Source organism: Magnolia sinica, chromosome 10 (genome assembly GCF_029962835.1).
Source record: "Magnolia sinica isolate HGM2019 chromosome 10, MsV1, whole genome shotgun sequence".
Lineage (NCBI taxonomy): Eukaryota > Viridiplantae > Streptophyta > Magnoliopsida > Magnoliales > Magnoliaceae > Magnolia > Magnolia sinica.
This window is the reverse complement of record NC_080582.1, coordinates 43,170,963-43,178,766: the sequence shown is the minus strand read 5'-3', so window position 1 is coordinate 43,178,766 and position 7,804 is coordinate 43,170,963. Positions and strand designations below refer to the sequence as shown.

The 7,804-nt window shown below is 36.2% G+C and overlaps 3 long non-coding RNA genes across 5 annotated transcripts; all 3 read right to left on the bottom strand.

Moving 5' to 3' along the window:
* Nucleotides 1–252: 252 nt before the first annotated feature.
* Nucleotides 253–834, bottom strand: LOC131257450 (uncharacterized). Its single transcript, XR_009177415.1, has 2 exons — nucleotides 699–834; nucleotides 253–517 (listed from the first exon to the last, which is right to left on the bottom strand). It is a non-coding gene; the product is annotated as an uncharacterized LOC131257450 (long non-coding RNA).
* Nucleotides 835–961: 127 nt separating this feature from the next.
* Nucleotides 962–2,596, bottom strand: LOC131257449 (uncharacterized). 3 transcript variants are annotated; one of them, XR_009177414.1, is made up of 5 exons: nucleotides 2,323–2,432; nucleotides 1,817–1,900; nucleotides 1,396–1,467; nucleotides 1,192–1,263; nucleotides 962–1,122 (listed from the first exon to the last, which is right to left on the bottom strand). It is a non-coding gene; the product is annotated as an uncharacterized LOC131257449 (long non-coding RNA). The 3 variants fall into 3 exon arrangements; XR_009177413.1 differs by lacking the exon at nucleotides 2,323–2,432 and adding an exon at nucleotides 2,519–2,596 and having other exon boundaries at nucleotides 962–1,467; XR_009177412.1 differs by having other exon boundaries at nucleotides 962–1,467.
* Nucleotides 2,597–5,381: 2,785 nt separating this feature from the next.
* LOC131257448 (uncharacterized) lies at nucleotides 5,382–6,714 on the bottom strand. Its single transcript, XR_009177411.1, has 4 exons — nucleotides 6,405–6,714; nucleotides 6,126–6,234; nucleotides 5,904–5,978; nucleotides 5,382–5,510 (listed from the first exon to the last, which is right to left on the bottom strand). It is a non-coding gene; the product is annotated as an uncharacterized LOC131257448 (long non-coding RNA).
* Between the last annotated feature and the right edge of the window lie 1,090 nt (nucleotides 6,715–7,804).

Genomic DNA, 7,804 nt, shown 5'->3' with positions numbered 1-7,804 from the left:
AAAGTATATACATCTACGGATTATATCTGTAGCTAAAAGTAGGGAGAGAACCGTAGTAATAGGCTAAAATTAGCAACAACTACGGTTCCTAGATAAAGGGCTACGGTTAATAACCATAGCTACTACCTATTTTTTTAAAATAATTAAAGAAAATATAATAATGGCATCTCTTACCATCGTAGTACATGCCCTGATAGATCAACTCATATAAACTAATATAGATAAATACTTCATTGTTAAATCATTCATTCATTCAATCAAACACAATCATTCATTCATTTAATCAAATACAATCATTCATTTTAATCCATTCACAAAAGTACAATGCCAACATAATAGTTATATGTCTATTTAAAGTTCTCATTGACAGCAAGATCCAATGCCTTCTCGCAGCCAAATAGCTTCTCAACAATCGCAAGCAAGAACTCCATGGATGTGCCTCTACTGGTTATCAATTTGCTATCAACTAACACCCTATTCTCAACTTCGCTTTGATCCAAAAGCTTACTGCAAATGGCTGAAAATCAATTTATCATACAAATAATGGAGCCATATGAAAAAGCTATGCCCCGAAACTGGAGAACTAAATTATAGAGAAAGATGACGACGAGATGACATAAAAAAGAAAGACAATACTCGAGAGCATACACTGATCTTCTCATATCTGAACAAGAAAAATCTGCAAATAAATTGAATACCTTCTTTTTTGAAGAAAATTTAATTCATTCAGCATCTTGGGAGTTCATCCCTCGCCTTAACTACACGGTCTCTGTCATTGCTGTCAACAACAAAAATGAGTCCCTGTGTGTTTTGGAAATAGTGCCTTGATAACGGTCTGATATGTTTTCAGAGAATTCACAACACCATATTATCAGTGAAATATAGTATGAAAAATGCTTCAATAGTCTAAGTAGGCATGGATTATCAAACAAAACAGACAATGGTGGTGGAGCCCGACCTTGTCCTGACCCCCGACATCCTAAACAGTGAAGCCGATATTCTTGTACTCCACCATATCAACATTAAAACCCATATTCCAGAAACCCAACAGGAATCATGATATTACTAAAGACCCTTTTCCAGGAACATTAAAGGCAGTGGGGTCCACTCCCATCACATAGACTGCAAATGGATGAACTCAGTAAACATGAGAAATTGTAATTTCAACCAAACATAACTTGAAAAACTCACATCTGCATCAATAATAGGTGTTTTCCAATGGTGGATGGAATAGTACCAGAAAACATATTGTTTCTTAGGAATCTGTAGAGAAAAGCACAAATCAGATATATATGAGTATCTTGTTTTAAGTTTCTGAGGCATGGATGAAAAAAGAAAAAATAAAAGATCTAACAGATTAGTATTACTATATATGATGAGATCATATGGTCTTACAAGTTGGTTAAAGATGTCATATTCTCAATAAAATTCAACGACGATCTCTAAATAGACACGTCACTGAGCCTCCTACATGATCACACGATTAGTTAAGACTGTTTGGAGAAAAATAATTTGCAATTTTCAAGAGTTCAACTTTACAATCAAAATGATATTCATGTAGATACATATGAGCTATTTCCTTCTTCATCATGGTTGCACATCATTAGAGTTAAATTGAACCAGCAAGTAGCAGGGATATGATCAAATCTACATGGTTGCATTGCAAAAGTCCAACACAAACAATCTACATCTGAACATAGCTGGTGGGAAGATGATGGGAAGAATTTCAACAAACACAATGAACGTCTGAAAAGAGTGATCAATCAGGAATGGATAACTAGCGAATTTGGGTTCTTGAATTAAATAGAAGACACACCTCTAGAAAAATTGGTGTGCAAAATCTTGAAAAGTAGTGGCGGAATGTTGTTTTCCCCTGCCTGGCTTCCAAATTTTCTTCTACCTACATATATTTGGCGATGGACAATCCAATCAACATAAATTTTTTCACTCCCATCTTTTAAAAAACCAAAATTTTCATTCTCCAAATTTCTCCTGTTTCCATATCTTTGACTATATCAAAAGTGAACATTTCCTGTACTACTTCTCTACGGTATGTAATTTTGCTTTGGTTAGAGAACATAGAACATGGTCTAATATAAATAGGGAAAGTTAAAACCAATTGACAGATTGGATTGCCTGATGAAATTTGATCAAAAGTAAATAGGAAAAGGTGTAGCTTAGATCAGCCAATGAAAGATTATCTGCAGTTAATAGGAAAAGTTGTGGCTTAGATCATCCAATGAAAGATTCAACAATAAATAGGAAATGTAGTGGTTAGGATCATCCATGGGTCAAACCTTAGCCTATGCTTGGCCCACTTACATTCGTGGAATGGTCCAACTGCATTGTGTAGACAGGTCCATTTTGTTGAGATCCTAAGATTGACTAGAATTGTATTTTCATGATTCACTTAGAGAGTTTGAGTAAATATCTGGCATTAATGTGGCAAGAAATGAGCATGAAAGAAAATGGAAATTTGCGAGAATATCAAGTACGAGAGTTGGTATAGATGATTTACCAGTGCAACCTCTTCATAGTTATCAATTAATAAAGATAGCTTCTTCAATCCACCACTTGAAGTTAAAGCAACTTCCCCTACTACACCATGTTAGTTTCAAGTTGGACTTGAAAAGAAAGAAACTCAATTTGAAGGAGACTTCCTCACTATGAATATACTTGAGAAAGTAGTTGTAACTTCAAGACTTTCATCTCTCTTGGATTAGTTATTTCAATTCAATTCATTAGTACCGATGTCATAACAGTGGTAAGAACTCCAAACAATGCCCTTTTGGTGAGATTATCTGGATTCTTTCATTTATATATTTGGAATTGTAATAGAAAATTCTTTGGCTTCTTGTGCTGCTTGATATTTTCAGTTGGTTTGTGGGGGATCCAAACCGTGCATTAGGTGGGCCCCCACCATGTGGATGACATGGCGCATAAATCAGGCCACTAAAACAAATCGGTTGTGCTACTCATGTACAATACAATGGATGGTACGAGAATTGTAAACAGTCCACATGTGTGGCATACATATGTGGCCTACTAGATGAGTGGACAGGATGTTTTTGGTCCACAATTCAAACAATAATTGATATGACTCAAAAAATACAGAGTCGTATTGGTTGATCATTTAAACCATGGTGCCATTAATGAGAATGCTTCTGTTTACAGTAAAAACCAAATAAATTCCACCACTAGTGGAAATCTAAGGCTGTGTTTGGATTCACTATTGAATTGAATTGCAATAACTAGGACAAGACATTGGAAGTGCCCAAATTGCAATTTCCTCAACTATTTATTGTGAGGGACTCCACTCCCAATTGTAATTTCATTATTGCCAAGTTGGAGTCTAAAGGAAACAAATTACGAATTGAGGCTAAATCCTCTTTCTAAGGACTCAGAAGGTAATTACAATTCCACCATTTCCACTCTATCAAACTAATCATCACAATCCAATTCCTTAGTGCATTCAAACAAAACCAAAAGTAGGCAAATCACCTAAGGAGAAGGGATTGCCTCATTTACATGGTCTACTTACCTTACCTCCTTCACAGATTATTGACTACATTAGGAAATCTCACTAAATTTAGACAAGTTGCCTTACATTAAGTATACAACAATCCATGCATGCAAAAAAACATACAACAAGCGTTGGAAACCAGTCCTTAAACACAAACCCATTGAATTACAAATTCAGCCAACTCCCTGTTGTTGTTGTTGTTGTTAACAAAGTTTTGAAAACAGAAAGTCTAGTATATAAAGAGAAAATAGAATTTAAGTGATAATTAATATTTTAATTCATAGCAGAGTATGAAAACATCAATAGATTTCATTACACAATGTGCTATATATTACTACAGCAATGCAGATAATGCAGTTGAACTAGCAGGAACTAACAAAGATATTTCTTACCCAGCAGATCATTCCTAATAGGCAAATGATCCTTGAATAAAAAGTGACAAAAACCATTAGTTATAGAAGTAATTCCTAATACCAAATTGAAGAATAAATCAAGTACTGTACTGCTAAACAGATCGATACATTTTATTTTTAAAAAACTATCAATGCAAGAAATCTCTACTTGAATACAATGCCCAAACCTTTCAAAGTCTTATGCAACTTTATTCAACCTTTCCGCAGTTTGCATGCGAAATTGTGAATACTTGGTTAGAAACACACGAAAAAACCACATTCAGTTGAGGAAAGACCAAAGCTTTAATGGCTAAGATCTTTCAATTGGGAGATTTTGGGGGAATGGCCCATCCATGATGGGGCTGTCAGATCAATGGCTTGGACAGACGTACCATGAGCCCCACATCTACAAACTAAGCTCCAAAGATGGAAGTTCCCTGTTTGGAATGAATAGGGAATTCAGCCTCCAACAAAAAATATAAGTGAAAATATAAGTGCGTCATAAGATGAACTTTTAAAGATCTATTTTCCTTGCTTATTGGCTGGATTACGACCCCATGAAAGACGAACCGTCTGGTTCCCAATGACTGTCCCATTCAACCTCTGCAATGCCTCCTCAGCATGGTTTCTGTCAAGAATAATAAAGTGCAAAATTCAAAATAACATTAAGAATTTTAGAGATATTGTGAAGGGGATTCCATCATGTTTTCCATTGAACCATGGTCAGAAATTATACCACTGAGCAAACTGAATGAACCCGCATCCTTTCCCAACTGGTATCTTTATAGAGATAATCTCACCATATTGAGAAAAGTCGTATCTGAGATCCCCATCGCTGGTATTCAGGCCAAGCCCTCCAACAAATATCTAAATAAGATGTGCTTAGTGATAAATAAAGTCACATTAGTGATAAATAAACTCAACTAATGTACAAATGTTTATCCTATTAGTGATAAATAAACTTAACTACCAAAAAAGATGTAGCAATAGGGCAAGAATCCAGTTTTTTCAAACTAACTTTAAGAAGGCAAATATCCCAGCCCATTTTTTCAAAGCTTTTAAAAGAACCCAGAGACCCAGATGCATTTCTTCTTTGTATATTATACCTTGGCAGGTGGCTTTACATGCATGGGCTCAAATGGGAAGAGAGAGAAAAAGAAGATATACATTATCATTCTAAGTATCTTATGCATTTGCAACTCTTGTCATTGAAAATAGAAAAAATGAAAAGAGAGAGAGAGGTAAAGCAAAGAAACAAAAAATCTTCCCTGTACTCTTTTTCAGTACATGGATTTGCAAGAATTTCATGAGTAGTTTGTTACATGTCACGATCTACAAAAACATGCAAATGCAGAAAATATTGCTTTATCAATAAAACCTAGCTAGAAACCTACTTATTTCATCCATTGGTTGTATAGGTATATCACAGTTAGCTCTCAATTTGAAATATAAAAGTTTTTTCACCATAAGTAACAATAAAGGCCTTATTTCACATGTCATTCATATCACCTCTTCGACTGCTTTTTCTCTAAGGCGTTCTGAGTACTTCAACGCCTTGATTTCTGCCTGTCCATCTGCCAATTCCCTATCTTTATCTGCAAAAAATATGAGAACAAAAAATCCAATCAATATTAAAGATAAAAACCATCAACCTTGGATTACATAGAAACAAATAAACTAATAGACAATCAGCATCAGCACAATACGAGGCAGACCAATGAGACATGCCATTATTTAACAATTGACAATTTCCCTCCAAATCTTTTGATTCACTAGAAATCTCAAATAACCTACAGAATGTCCTTTTTGGCCTCAGTGCTGGTCTAGTAAATTAGAACTAGAGCAATTTACAGAGTGCTTTAATCACTGAAAGAAACCAGGGGAGATATCAACTTATTGAGCAAGGAAATGATTTTTTTTCCATTATCTGCCACAATGCCATAGAACATTACCAATCAAATACTTTTAAAAAAATGAAGTAATCAAACCTTAAAAAAATCCAAGCTACAGTAGCGTAACATTTGCAGAACCCCTTACTTTTACATGAATTATGGGTTTTTCTCCTTTCATGCAAAAAAGAGATGAAAGGATAAGAAGATTGAAATCCAGCAGTGAATTTTATAAGTTGGAATCGACAGATAAAAAGCACCAAACATCAAAAATGAAAGAAATCAGAGACCAAATTAGCTGTTTGGATTGTCAAAGCTTACCTCAGGTTTTTGGGTTTTCCACTCTTTTCCTTCTTATCTAGAAAAGATAGAATTTTTTTAAGAAATCTTCAGCTAATTCGAGATTCTTTGTTCTTGAGTTGGTCAACAACTAGGAAAAATAAGAAAGAAAAGAAAATGTCAGTTCCCAAAAACATCCAAAACACCTCAAAAACCCTAAATAGGCCCCAATCAAGCCCTAAATCCCCAAAACATAGCAAAATCGAGCAAAAAACCGATGAATCCACTGTTGAGATTAACAGAAGATGAGTAAATCCCGACCTTGGACCTCATTCTTGAGGCGATTGAGCTCGACCCTAATGGGGTCGGAGCCATGGAGGAGGTTGATAAGATCATTAACGTCCGGGAGGGAGAGAAGAGGGGTTCGTGAGATCGAGAGAGAGGGGATGCTTAGGGAGAGACGAGGGGTTCATGAGAGGGGAGTATTCGTGAGGGAGGGTTCGGGAGATAGAGAGAGAGAGAGAGAAAAGGGATGCGCGGGAGATTGAGAGAGGGAAAGCGATGCTGATTTGGGTTTTTTTTCTCCAGAGTGGAGGGAGAGATGAAATTTTAGAAAGTATGTTTGAGGGGGAAGGAGAAAAAGGGCAGCGTGCGGGCTAAATTTTCACATTCTTTCTCACTACGGTTTTAGACCGTAGCTAAAATCCATCTTGCCGTAGCCGCTATGCCATCCTTCACAGCCCCTCCACGTTGCACAGGTCTGACGGGTTCTGGACAGACGGTCCACTCAGGGGTTTTGTGGGGTCCATCATGATCCATTTGATATATCCACCTCGTCCATTAATTTTGTAATTTTTTTTATAGAGAATGTCTCAAAAATCTAGGCAAATTGAAGGTCCAATTGAACCGCACCATCAATCAATGGTACGCATATAATCTCCACTGTTTCCTACCTTATGGTCCACTTGTGCCTTTAATCTACTTCCTTTTTGGGGCTCTTGTCCTAAAATGATCTTTCAAAATGGATAGATGTATTAATGGGCCTCGTAGAGTTCCTTATGGGCTGTCACATGCTGCACGTACGTGTGGTGTTAGTTTTTAGCTACAGTTTTCTTATTTTTAGATATGGTTTTAAGCCGTGGTAATAGATCTATGGTGTAGATCCGTAGCTAAAAACTAACATGGCCTGTAGCCTTTGGTCATTTTTTTGGTAGTGTTAGGAATAAAGCAAGATTGGTAGCTTAAGGATACTCACAGATTGAAGGTATTGACTTTGATGAAACATTTGCTCCTGTAGCTTGCCTTGAGTCAATCAGGATTCTCATGTCAATTGCATGTGCATTAAAATTTAAACTATTTCAAATGGATGTCAAAAGTGCATTTCTCAATGGAGTACTTGATGAAGAAGTCTATGTGAAACAACCTAAGAGATTTTCAGACCCCAAGTATCCTTAACATGTTTATCGATTGAGCAAAGCACTTTATGGTCTCAAACAAGCACCACGTGCTTGGTATGAACGTCTGACACAATTTCTTCTGGACCACAAATTCTACAGCAGTAGTGTAGATAAAACACAATAAGAGAATTCATTGCTCATTGCCCAGATCTATGTGGATGATATAGTCTTTGGCTCCACATGTGAAGATACTACTCATAACTTCACTGATCTCATGAAGTCTGAATTTGAAATGAGCATGGTTGGTGAGTTGAACTTCTTCTT